We start from the raw sequence: 17,995 nt of genomic DNA, 5'->3' as shown, positions 1-17,995 counted from the left end.
CCCAAATTTATAAAATATTTGCAGTTTCGAGCTGAAGTTTTAAGTTTGGAAAGTACTGATGGAATGTTTCTGTCCTTGCTCCTTACCGTTAATAAGTTGACAGGGCTTGCAGAGATGAAGCTCCTGTGAAAATTTCTTTATTTGCCTAACATTTTACTTTTTAATGTGTGCATAACTGATTCCATATCTACAGGGTAGAAGTCCTGAAGGGCCAAAACTATTTTGTGGTTGTGACATTGTCATTCTTCTCTGGAAATAAGTTCAAACTTTTCTGGGGTGTTTGCTGATTTTTTTGTTGTTGTAGAAAAAGAAATGTATATGGAACAAAGGATATTAGGTGAACAAAATCCAAATTCATATTAAAAGTGTGGAAAAAACTCATCAATTTTACGTATTGTTGAAAAAGAAGGATATAAGACCCAAATTATTTAACCATCTGGTACCTTACTTTTGAAGGACAGCATTTTGGGATTTTCTGGCTAAAGAGCTTTAAATCAGCTAAAATCTAGTGAAAGTAATGCAAGACATAAAATATTTGATTATCTTCTTTGTAGATAAGCATTATGACAACTAGAACTGCTATTTCTCAGAAATGCAGAACATAGTAAAAGACTTGTTGATCTATCACAGTGGAGAGCACAGCACAACCCATGTTTCGCACAGCTGACTTGACCTGAATAATCTTATAAAGAGGATTAAGTTCATTTTCAAGACCCAATAGGATTGCTTTTTATTAACATATCTGTTGCAAAGATAACAGTTTGGGTTTCCTGGACGTTTTGGAAAAGTATTTTACCTCTAATTAAAAAGAGATACTCAGAGAAAAGCGTTTTTATTTCTTTTGAAATGCATCTCAGAGGAGATGATTTAACTGAAGTGGATCACAGAGATACATTTCATAGTGCGCTCAGTTATGATTATCTGCAGGTCCATAATTTTCCCATGATGGAATGAACTGTGTTGTGTACTTTGTTTCAGCTGTCCTAGATCTTTAGGTGACAAAATTTTGTCCCTCAGAATTTAGCTATTCTCAGAGTAAGGAATCTAGCCTTCACTGAAGTTTAGTGATCTATTCTATCTTTGTCAGAAACGCTGGCAATTTTTTATGAGATATATTTTGTAGATGTCACTCAAACTAGAGAAGAAAAAAATAGGAAAGGAATAATTTTCTTTTTTTTTCCTCCTCTCAGCTCCATAATGTGCAAGTGCATATGGAATTTATCACTAAGGGGGACGACTGAGAAAAAGAATAGCTTAAGGATTTCCTGCATAACCGTCCTCCTTTCACTGCCCAGCACAAGGCAGCAGAGCAGACTGGAGGAATTGAGGATGTTTTTATTTGTGGAATGGGCTGAAGCAGTCATGATTACAGACTGAAAATTGTATCTCTCCCAGTAAAGCACTGATAGCTTGTACTGATATTCTGAATTACGAGGGAGTAGTCCAGGCATGATGTAAGTTGGCATAGTGTTGTAGCCCTAAATACAGACTAGTTTCTCATGTCTGCAGCCACACCCTTCCATTACAGTAGCTACTAAACTACCCTGTTTTGTTTCCTGCTGGCTGAAGAAGTGTCTGAACTTTCCGGCTTATTGCTGGAGTAGGCAGTGGCTCAGATCTCTCCATTTTCTACATTTGAATAAGTTAATAGTATCTGTCAAAATCCTCCCTAACCATAACTATCTGTAAAACAAAAACACATTTCTAATTTGTGTATGTTTAATTTCTGAATTTCTGACAGATACTACTGCAGAAGTTCTTCAAATGCTTGTCAGAATCAAAAGCACTGAAATTTCTAAATTGTTTTTCCTAGCATTGCAAAAAAGCCCCAAAGAGTAGAAATTGACTCCATAAACCCCAGGGATCACTTAACAACTTTATGTTGACCTTTAAACAGTAGCAGAAGTAAGTATAATTCGCTAACTGCTTCTACTCCAACATAGTGGGTGAAAAATCTGGAGAAAAGAAAGGCTTGTTAAATAACATCCCAGGCATGATAGACAATTCATGAATTTTAGCCACAAAACTGTCTGAAAGCTGTTGAAGAAAAAAGACAGGACAAATAGTAAAATAAACTGTAAGGAAGTAAATGTTCCACCTAGGTTGAAGAAAACCACATGCCTCAGATATACTTTCATAGTCTTTTCTGGGAGCTGATACCACAAGCCCTTAGCAAGCAAGGGAGGAGGCTTGAAAGGGGGAAAAAGCTGTTTTTTGGTGAGACACTATATAAACCTTCATCGATATATACACGCATATATACATACACATACAAATCCCTCATATCTTTCTTAAAACCTCTGCCCCACAATTCCCTGATTTAAAATTAAAAAAAAAAATGTTTGCTGAGAATGTTAAGATCAAGATCATCAGCAATTTTGCAGCTTGAACTTTGTACTTTAATGCTTTTTTTGCAGCTGTGCCCTTAAGCTATACGCTGAGTGGTCTTACACAAAAATGGAAATTCTTGTGTGGATTAATATATCAGAAGTAGCCAACCTTGCCTTACAGGCACCAGACCAGTTGTTTACAAGGATAGCATAAGTGAGCTCACTGCACAGGTCTTGTAATATCAAGGCATGATGTATTCAGTGCAAAGAATATCCGTGTGGCACACCATGACTGAACCTAATGAAATTTTTTTGTTATCCTATAGTTTGTGGACTTGTCTGCTTTTTCTCCATTTCTCTCAGAACTCTATTAACTATGCTTCCTTAAAAGTATCTTAAAGCATGTCTAAAAACAATAAGCTGTGCTGTATACCTGTCAGTGTATTATTAATCAGTGAACTAGTAAGAGAAAAGAAATCCAAAACCAGCAACTGCATTTTATGTATGTTACCGCAACTTTATCTCTGTTTAGGGAGAAGGAACAGGAGAGGGCTCCATCTTATAAGACCATTTCTTCTGTCCTGTCTTTCCACGCCTTTAAGTTGGCATGAGGTAATTGTAGATTATCATACATCTTTGATCCCTATGTTCCCCCTATAATTTAAGTGCCATTTTTTTTATTGAATAGAAGACTTTGCTCTGATATGTGTTGCTTATGTAGATTACTGTTACTTGTGGAGAGATGTGTATGTGGTGGATTTTTTTTTTAAGTGTTGTTTCAAGAATTATAAAATTACATATAAATGTTGGCAATCTTGACAGCCTCTCTTAAAAAGAAATATTTTTAAAAAGAAAATCTTTAAAAAGAAAACCCCCTGAAAACTCCAATCTTACTGAATTTAAAGCCCTTTAATTTTAAAATAATTATAAACTTAAGGCTGAATTAGGCAAAGCTCTTAAGTCTAGTAAAACTCAAGGAAAACTATTTGTACAGTATGCTCACAAACCCTGTTATCTGTATGTGTTAATCTTACTGCTATTTTCCTGGCTCAGTCACTTAACCTGTAGGGTCCTGTTTCTCCCAGAGTGGCGTTTTGGCACCTTGGCTAAGGCCTTTAAGCTTTGGAAAGGATATAAAAAATTAACTTTCCATACAAGGACATTAATTAGTCTAATTTGTACCAGTAAAAATACACTGCAACATTTTGTCCACCACATTATGTGGATAGGATTGTAACTTTACAGGTATGAAGAGATACAGTTTCTGACTGATGCAGCGTTTCTGGAGAAAGAGAAAACGCAGATGCACTTATACTAATGGTGCTGCACTTAAACAGATTTGGCTGTTTTTTCTGTGAATGTTGTTTTGTATGGTTATGAATCATAGCAACATTCGTATGTTGCCAGGATATTTTTTAGGCCAAAATGCGATTGTGTGTGTGTGAAACTGCGTATTAAACAAGGCCGTAAAAAGCACAGTGTCTAAACAGAAATTAACTTAAATGCAACTATAATGCAAGCATTTTTCACAGTCTTGGAAACCGCATTGGAGATGCGACAAGGTTAGTGCGTATTTCCACTCATTGCACCTTAAGCCAAAAGCAGCTCAGTGCTGCCAGTGCACATCATTTCTTTTGTAGAAGGCACAAGATTAAAGAAAGGAAAGGAGCAGAATGACTCACAAATACAAGAGAAGGACAAGTTTTTCAGTGTAGCAGGAGAGCAGCTTGTTTACAAGTTTGATAAAGTGACAAGAAAACTCAAAACTCTGGATGAGGAAGTTCTCATGGCTTGGGCTCAGAACTGCTATAGTCAAGCCCTTTCTAGAGTTGCAACAGATGTAGAAAAGTGTCTCTAGATTTTAGAGGGTGTTGCAGATCTTCTCAACGATCGGATTGTTATTCTGCATCTGCTAGAGGAGTCAGAAAAAGAGTATTTCCAGAGGTGGAGTGAGTTTTACTGGCAAACAGGCAGTAGGGGGAGCTGGTACTCCATGCAGCTCAGGAAGAAAAAGCGTTTTTCACCCTTTTAGTGTGGTTAATCTGAAATTTGTTCATGTTTCCAGCCCAGGAACAAAGCATGCTGAAACTTCTGGGTAGGCACTTAAACTGTATATATCTTTTTTTAATAGTAAAAAATAAAATAGAATATCTTGGGAAGCAGAAAGTGGGCCTTGAAACTACTGAAAAGTATCTCACACAGATTAACCACTTTTTCAGGGATTCCCAAGGTTTAGTGCATAAAATGGGCTGTGTTAAATTTGCTGTTCATTTAGATGTGTTTGCAAGTCTGCTACTTTCTAAGATTCAGGTCATGCTATGGTTTAGAAGATGAAGCATCTTTGTTTCCCGATGGCTAATGTCTTTGGTGGAGAAAGCAATATATGGCATATATATAGAGAAAGAGAGCTTATTTAATTTAGATAGTTACAGATATATGAATGTATATGTACACCATACGTGTTCATGTGTAAACACACGTGCATGCACGTATATATTTCATATATGCATAAATCATGCATATACTGAACAGCCACAGGTCCTTGTTACCGTTTTTGGTCACAGAAAAAGCACAGATAATTTGTAGCACAACGAGTACATCTTTGTCAGGCAGTGACTTAAATGTGGGTTCTGTTATTCATTTGCAGTAAGTGATTATATTAAATGCTTTCGAACAACTAATTTGATGTATCAGCTGCCATTTGATTGTTACTTACTTGTTTCTGAAATCCCTCAGAATCAGATTGCAGCAGAAAGACTGCTGAATTCAGATAAAGTTTTTCCTAGCCTTTGTTGTGGTTTATCTGAGATTTTGTGAACTTATTTTCTGTATTACAAGTTGTCTGGTCTGAGCAGGCCATTCACCAAAGACAAATGTAAGGATTTGTATGCAGGTTGAAGTTTTCACTTGCATAAAACTTCAGTGTGAACTTTGCTAAGTCAGTTGTAACGACTGGATTGCTTCTTCCATATGAGCAAATTTTCATTGCTGTGTTAGAAATATGTAATTATAGTAGTCTACTAATCCAGATGCTCGTTTCTCCTTTTATTCATGTTTGTTTTACACTAGTCTTACTCTGATCATCTCATAGAGTCAAACCCAAGGTCCAGCAATGCAAGTTAAAAGAAAATCAGATTCCTCTGATGAATGTATTTGGGGATGGACTACTTGTAGTATTGTTTTAGATGCAACTCAAGTCTAGAAGAGGATTAGGTAATGCAGCTACATGCTGGAAGGCTACACTAACGCAACTGAAATCAGTCTAGTCATATTCAACTATGTACAACTTCAGTGAATGCATTCTTACTGATAGAGCTTAAAATTGCTGAAATATCCTGTCACAGAATGCATGTCCTATATGGAGAGTGTAAGTTGGTGCCTTCACTGTCCATACTGCTTTATTATTCCAAAGCCATAAGCTAGAGCATACTTGGAAACTTGCCAAGCCATTGGAAAGTATTCATTATTACTAATGCAACACAGGAGGTACATCTGCAGAGACAAGCTGAGAGGACATAATATTGACAAAAGACAATGTAGGCTATAATTTTTTATTTTGCTTCTACTCAGGATTCATAGGCTGTGCTACTATAATGGAGCCAGAGAGGTCAGTGGCTGGGCAACCCTTGGGTACTTTGTGTCAATATTGGACAGATACATTTCATGTGATTTTTCAATTGGTTCATGTTGTGGTGGGTTAGATGGTTGTGTATTATACCACACTGCATGTGCAAGTTTCATGTATCAATAAGACAGAGCTGAGTGAAATGACCTACTCAAGTAAATTTTCAAGCAAAGAATAACTTGTTTATGATGTGATCTAGATGTTCATATTCCTGTATACGTCTTAGCTGACCAGAATGTTTGTTTTTGTTCTCTCATGGGGAAAAAATTAAGTATTGTAATGAAATGTGATAACTTCCCGTAACTTCTTCAAAATCTAGCTTTGATTAAAATAGGAAAATAGAAAGAAGATGATTCTTCAAGCCTTTTTGGTCTTGAATTTCTAGAAAGTGGCTTAGGATCAGTTATTTTTGAATAATACAGATGTAATTTCAGGAAAGTTTCATGGTGTAACTGCTCCTGCAGTTAAATCTTCAGTTCTTTTAATTCCAAGGGGTTCATTGAATTCATCTAGTTAGCATTGAACATTCACTTAGCAATCGGATGCTTGACCTAAAGAGTTAATAGTTTTTACATAGGAAGCGAGTGGAAAAGGAAATTGGTTAAGTTGTTTTTTCCAAGATCACCTATCAAAGTAAAGGTACTGTTGGGGTTAGAACTACAGTAGTGAACAACTATATTGGCTGTGCAAATATCCAATCTAATACTATCTATCATGCTGTGGTACTGGGAGAGCGATGGTTTCTTAGGCATGCAAGACCAGATGTATCAGAAGCCTACAAACAATCTAGACTTGAAGTTCTTCCCCAGTGAGCAGACTGTGACTTACCTGAGGCTATCTGTTATTAAAATGGTTCCGTTTTTATTTCTTTCCCGGTCCACATGGTCTTGAGAGTTGAGAGTGCTAATGTAAAGCAGTTGCTAAGACAGAGAAGAGAGAGGAGAAAAAAAAAAAAGAAAGGATTTTCCTTTTTTCCTTTTCTGGAGAAGTGAGAGGCATCCGAGGAAAAAGTGATGTGCATATATATTTATACACACACACACACATATATGTATATACACACATGTGTGTATATACATGCACATACATATACATACGTACAAACCTGTGTGCACTCACACTTCCATACATACTTATTTCCTCCTCTGCTAATAAGTTGAACCAAAACCTGGGGAGACATTTGCATTCACTTGGAAGTTTTAATGGAAACATTTTTTGCCATGGTCTTATCTTCCTTTCCTCCACTTTTTTCTCATTTTCTGCCAACGGAAAGAATAGAAGGGATAACGTGAAATGAGACTACACTTTCCTTCACCTTAAAGTTCTTTTACATTTTAAAATTTTCATGTTAATGTTTCAAGTCATTGGAAAGGGCACTTTTCACATCAAAAAAGCATATCTCATATAAGAATCTACAGAACACTTCTAAGAATTTTATTGCTGAGTTTCACTTTGCTTGGAAAACATATGAGGATCAGGCCTTTCTTAGAACACATTTTGTATTATAAATATATGCATCTTAATATCATAGGACTGAGCCATCTGACTTTGCTCTGTATTTTGATGTAATTTGATTCTGATTACTGATGCAGAACTTCAAAAGCTTGGTGATCTCTGAATAATTTCACTGACGATTGTAGAGCTTTCACCTTCTAAAACTGGCCTGCCCTTAGTGTTGTTAGTGAAAGAAGAAATTCTGTGATACAAGGATAGTTCCCTGCACACTGGTAGAAACTGAAGTCTGTCTATACAGAGGGTACTGTATGCCTCTGTGGAGAGAATAAAAGAATTTTTTTGATGGTTTGTAAAGGTAGATGGTAATTGATAGGCATTGGAAGATGCTACATTTTGGCAGATGGGGACAATTCTTTTGCATTGATCAGTGACCTATCAGCCAACTATTGAAGTGCCATTTGTGTGCAGTGTTACTTGTTTCTCAATGCTGATGCTTCTGTTACTAGAAGCTGCCAAAACTTGATCTGAACTATCTCTAGCACTGGTGTTTCTGACTGAGAAATCTGCAGAGACTTAACAAGCTGAAACCTTAGCTGCACTAGCCACTGCCATTGTCTCCCCTTCAGGTCTGCATAACTTCATCCAAGTCTGGAACAGCTGAAGCACCTTGGTGGTGTAGACTGAACAGAAATGGATAGGAAACAGGAGGACCATCTGGATCCTGCACAGGGTTTCAACATGAAGGTAGAAATTTAATACTACATCCACAAAACCCAATCTGATTTATTTTCAGTAAATCTAAAATACCTGTGAGGAGAGTAACTGTGAAGAAGATTTTTAACAGAACTTAGGATCCCTTTAAGGATCTACAAAGTGGTCAGATTTTCAAAAGAACAGAGTTTACAGCAAACTGAGGTCTTCTGAAATCTGCTTATAATTCACATTTGGGAGCTGCTGAGTATGCAGCTCTTGAAACTCTAGCACAGTGGACTCTCCACAGGCTATTGTCACTGCTGCTCGTCAGTGACCGGATGTATATTTTCATATCCTTCTATAGGCAAAAAAGAGTCTTGTGAACCACAGAGTTAGATTTGGAAGGTTGTGAATGTGAGAGAGAGGAAATAGAAAGTCTTGTGTTTGTAACATTTTCAATGTATGATGAAGAAAAAATGTCTGACTTTAAATGCGTAATGACTTAGACCCTTGCCTAACCAGTAAGTGTACAGTTTCCTTTATATGCATTTAACTAACAGAATCTACTTGTGCATACAGTGCATACTCGCCTTCCTAGTGTAGGACTAAGGGTGCTTAATAGCTGGGTTGCTTGTTGGCTTTAATATTTTTGATCTGAAGAAAAGGCTGTGTGTGCAAAAACTTAACTCATTTTTCAGCTGTGGTAGTTACTCTATTAAAATATTTTATCTTTAACTAAAGTTCTTGTCTTGATGTTTGATGCTATTTCTAGTGAAGAGAATCAGAGCTTTTTGGTTGATGTATACTCATGATATGGTAATTCTTTTGTTTTCAGTCTACATTGGAAGGGGAAACAAACACAGGGAGTAAAACGATCTAAGGCCAAAAGAGCTTATTAGCTGTGGAAAGGAAGTAGTCCCACCAAGACATATGCTTTATGCTACACTGAGTGAATAGCTTTGCAAGTAAGTAGCATGCATTGTATGATCATACAATGTTAGAGGGCATGCATTCTGCAAATAAGCAAGCAGAACTTGATTTCTGGAGAAGAAATCAAACAGACCATTGCTGTGTTTTCTGAGAAGCAAAATTTAACTGACTTTAAAAAGGCTGCATGGTATTTTATCTGGATGATACCAGATTATTTTAATAATCTGATATAAAGCTGTGACTGACTTAACTGTTTCTTCACCTATTCTGCTTGCTTCCCATCCTGGCTTTACTAAAACCAATGATGTGTAAATTAACAAAAAAATAGAACTTTTAATAGAAAATGTTGTTTCAGGTTTCTATTAATGAAACAAAAGATCTGATATTTGGGAAAGAGAGAGAGAGAGAGAGCTTTTCATTCTCAACTTTCCTCTGCTTATTAGCTTGAAAAACTGCAAGGAAAATGAGGCTGTCAGTGTCACATTCAAGATGCAAATATCAGTATAATATAACACCATTTACAAGGCGCTGGAGGGGAGTGCTAGTGGCTGCCAGAGAATTTTAGACTGTTTGCCAATCCACCTGTTTTTTTTTTTTTTTTTTTTTTTTTTTTTGCAGTTGTTTTAGAGGGGAATCCAAATTCATAATTCAAAGCTGAGTTCCTAGGGCGGATTCCTTGAAGCACACAGTGCTTTTTCAAAGACAAACTGTCATTTTAGGCATTTTGCATCTGTGGTTTCAGGAAGGGAGAAGAAGGTGCTTAAACATTTTCTGAATACGCTGTTGTACACACGGGGGTGCTCAAGCCATAGTTGCATGTTGGATATTGGGCTGTAAGGGCTCTAAAATCTGGGGCAAGCAGGCCTCAGATCAAAATATTTCTCTTCTGTCTTTCATCTTGACGCAGATTAAGAACTTAATCAGCCTATTCCTTTGCTCTGTATACTGCCTTTCCACCTCATTGCTGCATTGCTTTGAAGTAACCCGGTGTTTAACACTTCTGATCTTTACAATAATGAAAGAACTCACTGGCTGATCTCTCTTTCTGGGCTGAGGAGGCCAAAGGGAAATTGTCAGGTGTCAGGGCAATCCCTCTTATTACTAGTTGTCTTTGCAAAGCCATTTGTGTTTGCAGCGGTGTAGCCAGCTGGGAGGAGAACTTCTGTATGTTTTTTTCCCCGATATTGTTGGACTAACTGTATTTGATTGACCTGACTTATTTCTAATGATAAATAAAAATACTACATGTTCCTTCAGGGCTTAGCATAGCACAAAGAATAGCAGCTTCTGTTCTTGTAAGTGAGGTTTGTTTGTTTTAAAGTTTGAGGGATTCTAAGTGTGTATTCTCTTAAAAAAGAAAGAGAGAGGAACAAGCCCGTGGGGGATTTGTACCACATAGAAGGTGGCTGAGACAGTGTTCTTAATCTCTTTTTTCATTTTTTTTACCCTGTTTTGTAGATTTAGGAGACACTTTAGACCATGGTTTCGTAGTGTTAGATCTAGCCAATGCTGGGTCCTTCAGCAGTGCAAGTTTGGTCTAGATCAGGCTGGACCATGGAATTGCATTTGTGTCAAATTAGAGGATGCAAATATAGAGTTTATGCTGACATTTTTTTTTTTTTTTTTTTGGCCAGTATCATGCAGTGACACTATGGGAGGACAAATAATACTAGATCAAGCAAAAAGACAAGGAAGGATGGTATATGCTGCAAGCCTGAAGCTAGAAAATTAACCTGTCAAAAAATTTTGAAGATATTTAAATCAGCAAAATGAATTTATAAGCGATTGGTGCTTGTTATCAATGTGACTGTGAAATTTTAAAAGAATTATTTAGAGCCCTAAAGCTTGATAGATACACTGTTCTATAAAACTATGGTTTCTTTGTCCAGGTTTTCTGAAGGAAACAAATCTTGCTATCTTCTTATGGTGGGTTTTTGGGAGATAAGCAATATTCATTTCCAAGTCTTCAGATGGACAGTGAACCAGTTTACAGAACCCCAGGATGTTTCGTGGGATTTGCAAATATCTTCCCAAAGCAAGTAACAAACGTAACTCTATACTCCCAGAGCAAATGAATATGCAAGTGATTGAATATTAAATACTTGGGAACTAGTTCCAGTTAAACAGCATATTCAGAGGTTATGCAAATTGTTTGTGCTAGAAATACTGCCAAAAGGGGCTTTTTGCATTTTAATCATATGCCACGTATTTGCGGAAGAATGGATTTTTTTTTTTTTTTTTTTTTTTTTTTTTTTTTTTTTTTTTTTTTAAGGATTATAATTCTTCTTAAGTGTTAGATTATCTATCCTGCAATGAAATCTCTCCTGGCATTACAGTTCTCAGATGTTATAATGGTTAGAGTGTAAGGGTACAATAGCAAATTTAGCAGTATGGGATTCTGTCATTTCATGCAGCTGCCAGCGGGGAGAACTTAACATTTAACAAATGGTCCTGACTGTGCGATAAGAAAACCAACTTTTGTCAACATTGATAAAAACTATGTGTTTGAATGATACTCCAAGCTGCTTGAGGTGAATGAGGATGAGTTGTTGTGGGTGCTGACAGTCTTTGTGCCATCGTTCTTCAGAGTGGAAGAATCTGCGTGGGAACGATCACACTTCATTTTGCCTGGAAGCCTATCTCCTCTATTCACCCACCCACACCCTTCTATTCCCCACGCTGGGGCAGTCAGCTATTTCTAGTTTAGCATTCTTCAGTTGATGTGTAGAAGGCATTTGAATTCTGGAAACAGCTTTTTATATGGTGTTGCCTTTATTATGTTGTCCAGAATAGTCCTGCTGTCATTTTTCTCAATGAATTTTAATGTTGAAGAAGTTTGCTGAACAGGCATCACTTGGAATCTCCTGTTCTTACTTCACGGAACAAATGTGGTACAGGCAATCTTTTGCTTAGATCTCCACAGGAGAGGTTTCTATCCAGTGCTTAGTGTTCCTCAGGCTCTGAGTGTTCATCTTATACCAACAGCAAATGCTCAAATATATGTATGTCGCTGATCATGATCATAGCAAAGTCTTCATGGCAGGCTTAATAACAGTGAAATCTTTCCAGCTCCCTGACCCCCTGCTACCCAAATCCCTCATGAAAAAAGGTGAGAATCTTAGCACACGCTCTGAAGCTTAATAACACCAGGCCTTTTAGGCCTAGAGAGGTAGGAAAGGAAAATACATTTTAACACTGTGAAGTACCCTGCCGGGGCCCTCCTCTGTTATTCACAACTATTTCAGTCTCATGGTGGGGATGTGTGTGGAATTTTCATATGGATCTGTCCCAGATCACTTAGAACTGTATGGAACAACTTGCCCTTGCGACTGGCTGGCAGTAAATACAGACCCTGAAATAGAGGGTTGGAAGCCTGTTTTCTCACACTTCTCTGTAGGTATTACCAATGCGTGTTACTGTGAGAGTGCAACTTGAACTGCAAAGGATGGTCCTATCCTGGTTTCTGTGCTAATCTTGTCACCAAGACTTGAGTTACAGCAGGAGATGTCATAGTGTAGATACTTTGCCCACAAATAATGGAATAAAGACCACAAAATATCAACAAAGCAACCATGTTTGATTTTGGCAATGAATTGGAATTATCGGGGGCTCCTGGTTAGGTTGTCTTTTTCTTGAACCAACATGGGAAAAAATTGCTGGTAGAGATACGGGCATCACTGGGCTGCATCTGTGATCTGCTTCAGTGAGATATCTGAAAACATCCAAAGAAGCATGAAAAGAAAAGGAGGATGCAGTGTTTCCTGCAAAACTGTTACAAGATGGAACTTGCAACACTCTTGGATTGAACACACTCTTGGAATAGTGTGTGTGTGGGTGTGTGTGCGCACATGGGAGAGAGTGAGTGAAAAAGGCAAGTAAACTCGTATTTCAAAGAGGTCCTTCTTCTACTGTTTCAGACAGGTCTGTTCTTACAGCGATAAGGAAATTTCTACACCTCGTCATTAAATATTTTCCATTGCTTTTTTCTTGCAGGTCCTCTTTTATTCCAAATAATTTCAGCAGCAAGAAACATAGGCCTCTCTCTGGAAAGTGGAACTGCTGAAAAGAGCTCTGCTTTACAACAAAGTAGAATCTCTGATCCTGATGTTTTCTGTACATAGCAATTGTAATCATATTTGAGATAAGCCATTGCATAGGCCTTATTCAGACTAAACTCCCAAATTCATGTAATTTGAATTCAGTGTAAATATTTCGTTCATTTGGGTTTCATTCTAGAGTTATCTTGCCTGGAAAAAAAACTTATCTAGGAAAGTTGTTGGCAGGGAAACCCTTATAGTTCTGTTAGTAAGAGTTTCTTATGTGCTTGGAGTGCATGAAAAACTGCCATTTTGCTGTTTTACTGAATATACACACAGCTTTTCTATCAGAATAAATACTGCTGATAAGGAACTAATTAATTTTTTTCCCACTGAAATAACTGTATTACTACAGCTCATATGGATGTAGTTATCAGTTTATGTACCAAGAGAGTTAATTTCAGTTGATTTGGGTCTGAGCACTCTGATTTGGCTGAACCGTATTCACATGCAAAGGCAATGAGGGTGAGCATGCAACTTTTGTCTTCAACTCAGATCACGTGACTACATGTGATCGTGTTTGTGACAAAGCGGTCAAGTGCAGTATGGAAGTATTTTCCTAAGGGGAGAGTGTAATCCACTGGTTTTCCTTTTCTTTCTTTCTTTTTCTCTCTCTCTCTCTCTTTTTTTCTCCTTTCCTCCCCAGCTTGGATGTTAAGGTAGAGTTCTCACTGGCATCTTTTTGTGCTGCTGCGTATATCTCTGCTGTTTAGATCTTCTATAGCCATAAGTCTCTATTTCACCATATAGAATAGCACATTCTTGTGGCAGTGTTTCTGGAAATGCATCACATGTGAAGTGTTCTTTTCACACTGACTTCCAGGAGAAACAACAAGAGAATGTCTGAGACGGTGCTGTATTTCAGCTGGAATGAGAGAGATGCAAACTCTACATTCCTCTGCTCAGAAAATAAGGACTGCAAGCAAGAATGCATGAGAGCTTACTTGGACATTGCCACTGTCTTGATGTTTACCCCTACAGTAGGGTAAACAAGATTGCTACTCATCTACCACCATTGAGCTCCACATCTTCACACCATTCTCACTGGGTGGCTGATCAGGCCTATTGCAGCTGCTTCCTTAGGGTCTGGCAAGCTCCATCCAAAGACTCAGCAGAGAAAAATTTCTGGCAGCCCAATAATTGATCTTTAATAGGAAGAGCCATTACTCTTGCTAATTTGTGTGAAGTTTTCCCTCAGTAGATGTAAGGCAGGTGTAGAAAAAAATCAGTATCCCTAGCAGGGAGTAAACTGTCCCACCTTGCTGGCGAATGAATGTAGTTGGTTTCGAGGAAATGACACATTTGCATCCATGTGTGAACAGTAAAAATATGGTTTGATGTCTGTTTCTAGAGTACAGCTGAAAACTTGTGATAGTATCATATGCTTGATTTTGGTTTTATGAGGCCAAAGCTCAAATTCATTAAATGGAGGAGCCAGAAAGATTAAAAAAAATTTTGCAGTGTTGATGTGTATCACACTTATCCTAACAGGAAAAATGTTGTTAATTAGAAACTAATGCAAGTCTTCAGCATCAGCCAACTTGAAGAAAAGTGTTGTGCAGTTGTTTCAGGGTGGATAGAAGGCAAAACTTGGGTAAGTGAGCTTAGAAGTGTGAAGAGGATGCAAAGAGATCTTTGGATCGTAGTCAAAATGTGCTCTTGCAGCCAGGTTAGAACAAGCCAAGAAGTTGCTCTCCACTCTGGTGTTTTAAGGTGACCTATTTTACTTTGCACCGAGATGGGCTAGTAAGGTTCAAGCAGAGACATGGTTAATGCTAAACCACTTGAACTTGAGTAAAGGAGCACATCTGACTGATTGTAGTCTTCATACGCATTTGGATGATAGGATGGATGACCATTTAAATTGTGTGGTTTTTTGCTTTGTGGTGAAATGTGACTTTTTTCTTATAGGACGTTTTAAATACGAATTTAGTTTGAAGTTTTTGAAAGACCAAACTGAACCTGAGATGTCTGACTGAGATACCAGAGCACCTGAGTCCAGTGATTTTTTTTCAGCATCTGAGTCTTATTAGACAACTAGCTACTCTACTAGTGAGTCCTGCTGATGGAAGTTTTTCAAAGGTGTTAAGTAGCATGCATAAGAGCAAGGGGTGCTATAACAATCTGAAATATTATTGTTCAAGGCAGCAGTTGCTAGATAGGTTCACTCTGAGCATTATGTTAGAGGGATACGGAGATACTTTTCCCTCCACACAAATTTCTTGCACAAAGATAGCTTGCCATGTCACAAATACACTGTTAAAATGGGGGAGGGGGAGAGCAGCAGGAACAATGTTGTTCTAGTTTGGTATGTAATCTGGACTTCTCCGAGTGCTTTACTGTTTTTAAAATCACTTTCACAACACCCTCTGGAAGAGGTATTTTTAAGAAATACACAGTTCAGTATGGCATAAAATACTGCTCCTTGAGAAAGTGAGAGTGCGTCTCCAAATCCTTGTGGAGCTTCTGCCAAGCAAATGGCTGTAGTTTGTTCTTTTCTACCTTGCTCTACAGTTAGCACCTCAAGCAAAGTGCAATTACTTGCTCTAGATCATTATCAACAGAAGCTGAGAACTGTTTAGGTGGCAGAGCAGGATAAAGCAGTTATCTTGGTGGTGGCTGTGGTATGGGACGCTAACAGTTTGCATAGCTAGATATGCTGAAACAAAACAGCACAAGAAGTGGGTTGTGAATGAGTTACATACAAGTAACATATCTGTATACGGTATACATTATGAGTCTTGGTTAAGACAAAGATTGTCCTTTTCTAGCAGGAACAAGAGTAAGTTCATTAGTTCGAAGGCTGAGAAAGTGTTGCAGACTGCAGGTGGCAACTCTATTTAAGGTGAGTGACCAGCAAGCATTTGCTGATGGTGCAGTCTATTACACTGTGTAATAATACCTGCAGGGATTATTTTCTGTGTTTGAATGCAACTGTGTATTAGAGGAGAGTTAGTTTGTAGTGCTCGTGATTTTTAAGACTCAAGTAGATTGAATAGAGCAAACATGGCAGAAATGCAATGAATGATCTAATATGATAGTTTCTGTCTAAGCTATTTCTGTGCTTGAAAACATGCGGATGTGACTATGCTGAGTTCTGTAATATTTCTAGCAGTAAAGCTCATGGTAGAGCTGGTAGCTGTGAGTCTGCGACAGCAAAATTGGTTCGTAGGTGCTTGAAGAACATCTTACTGTAGGGTGCTCATATATTTTTTTTTATTACCAGGAGGAATTTGTTAATTTGAGTCTTGCATTTTGTAGCTCTGAGCATCCGTATTCTAAAGAGATTCTGGGTCTATAGGGTGGGATTTACTAGCTTCAGGCACTATTTGAAATTTGTGTGCCTGCCATGGGCAAAGAGATGCTAAGGTATGATTTCCAACCTGTTGTTTAGGAGAAAGGAAAGGGCTACTTGCTAACTCTTGAGTCCCCTTATACTCAGCACCTGTGGAAAATTTAAATGACCAAAACAAGAACAGCTGTATTCAAGTGTGATCCCAGTTGGAAGAAAGCTGAGATGAAGGAATTCAGTTTTGAGTAATAGACATAATTGTCCTTTAGGGTCCAAATTAAAAATGAGGCCCTTTTGGGTTTACATACTTGTCATAAGCAGATGGAAACCATATGGAGCATAACTACAGATTTATGTAAGTCAGGAAACTTAAATTCTTAAGAAAGTGAGAATTAGAGGAGCTACGTTGTAAAAATACCATGTGGTCTAACCTTGGTTAGCTAATAATGTATTAAAATAGGAGCTGCTGCAGATAGGTAAAATTCTCTTCTCTATGACTATCTGAACTGCTAAGCTAGGAAGGGGGGAAGAATGTGGAATGTGAATGGTATGTCTTAAAACTGGAGCCCACTTTGCCTTGAAAATGGTTAAAGGACAAAATCTTATACTAGGAATAGCCAGCTTTTTAGAGATATATTTAATAAAATACAGATAGCAGTAACTTGAACCTACAGTATTTCTACTTTGAGAAAGAGCTTGAAATTGAAAATTGGCAAAGAAATTTTTAGAGGCTTCTTATCGACGTAGCCCAAGCCTTGTGGGCACAACCTAAGGGTACTTACCTTTTCTGAGCACTCCCAAGTTCTTGTATGTGCATTTTTTGCAATTTGTGCAAACTGAAATTCAAAGTTTAGCTGACCAGACTATATAATGCATCAAGATTTTTAAGGTTCTGTAAAGGTCCTTATCAGCTTTTGTAAATTTAGAGAAGATTTAGTTTTGACAGAAGGAAAATAGTGAATGACTAGAATCAGGTACAAAATTCTGTACTACTATTAGCTTGTCTCACTGCTTTAATTCCAAAGTGGTGCCATCTGCAAGGAAGCACTGTTTTTCTTCGGTAATCTCAGTGCTGTTCATGTTTTTTTATTTAGTTACTGCCTGTATAAATGCTTGCTCCAGAGAGTACAACTAAATAATTCTCTTTTATTTTAGAAAATAAACAATCTCAGATTAATTGGATAATAAATGCTTTGCTATGTGGCATTTTTCCACTTTATATGCTGTTACCGGAAGGCTGTGAGACAGGCTTTATTTGTTTGGAGATATCTCGAATAATGATTTCAACAATAAGTCCCAAAAGACTTGCTATGCACGTGACTACAATGTGTTCTTTTTTTTCTTTAATTTGAGACCTTTCCCCCTTCAAATCCAGAATATCTAGAATGAAATAATTGTAGAAATCAGAGAAGATAGGAGCAATGATGTTTTAAAATGCTGTAATGCAGCACACCTGCTTATTAGTGGGTAAACCTGCAGATAGTTAAAACATGGTGGTGATGGCATGAAAATGTCAAAATGGAAGAGAATAAAGTCAGACTGAAGACTGTGAGAGCTTGGGCCTTTGGCATAT

This window comes from Rhea pennata, chromosome 4, assembly GCF_028389875.1.
Source record: "Rhea pennata isolate bPtePen1 chromosome 4, bPtePen1.pri, whole genome shotgun sequence".
Classification (NCBI taxonomy): Eukaryota; Metazoa; Chordata; class Aves; order Rheiformes; family Rheidae; genus Rhea; species Rhea pennata.
This window is presented reverse-complemented; position numbering follows the sequence as displayed.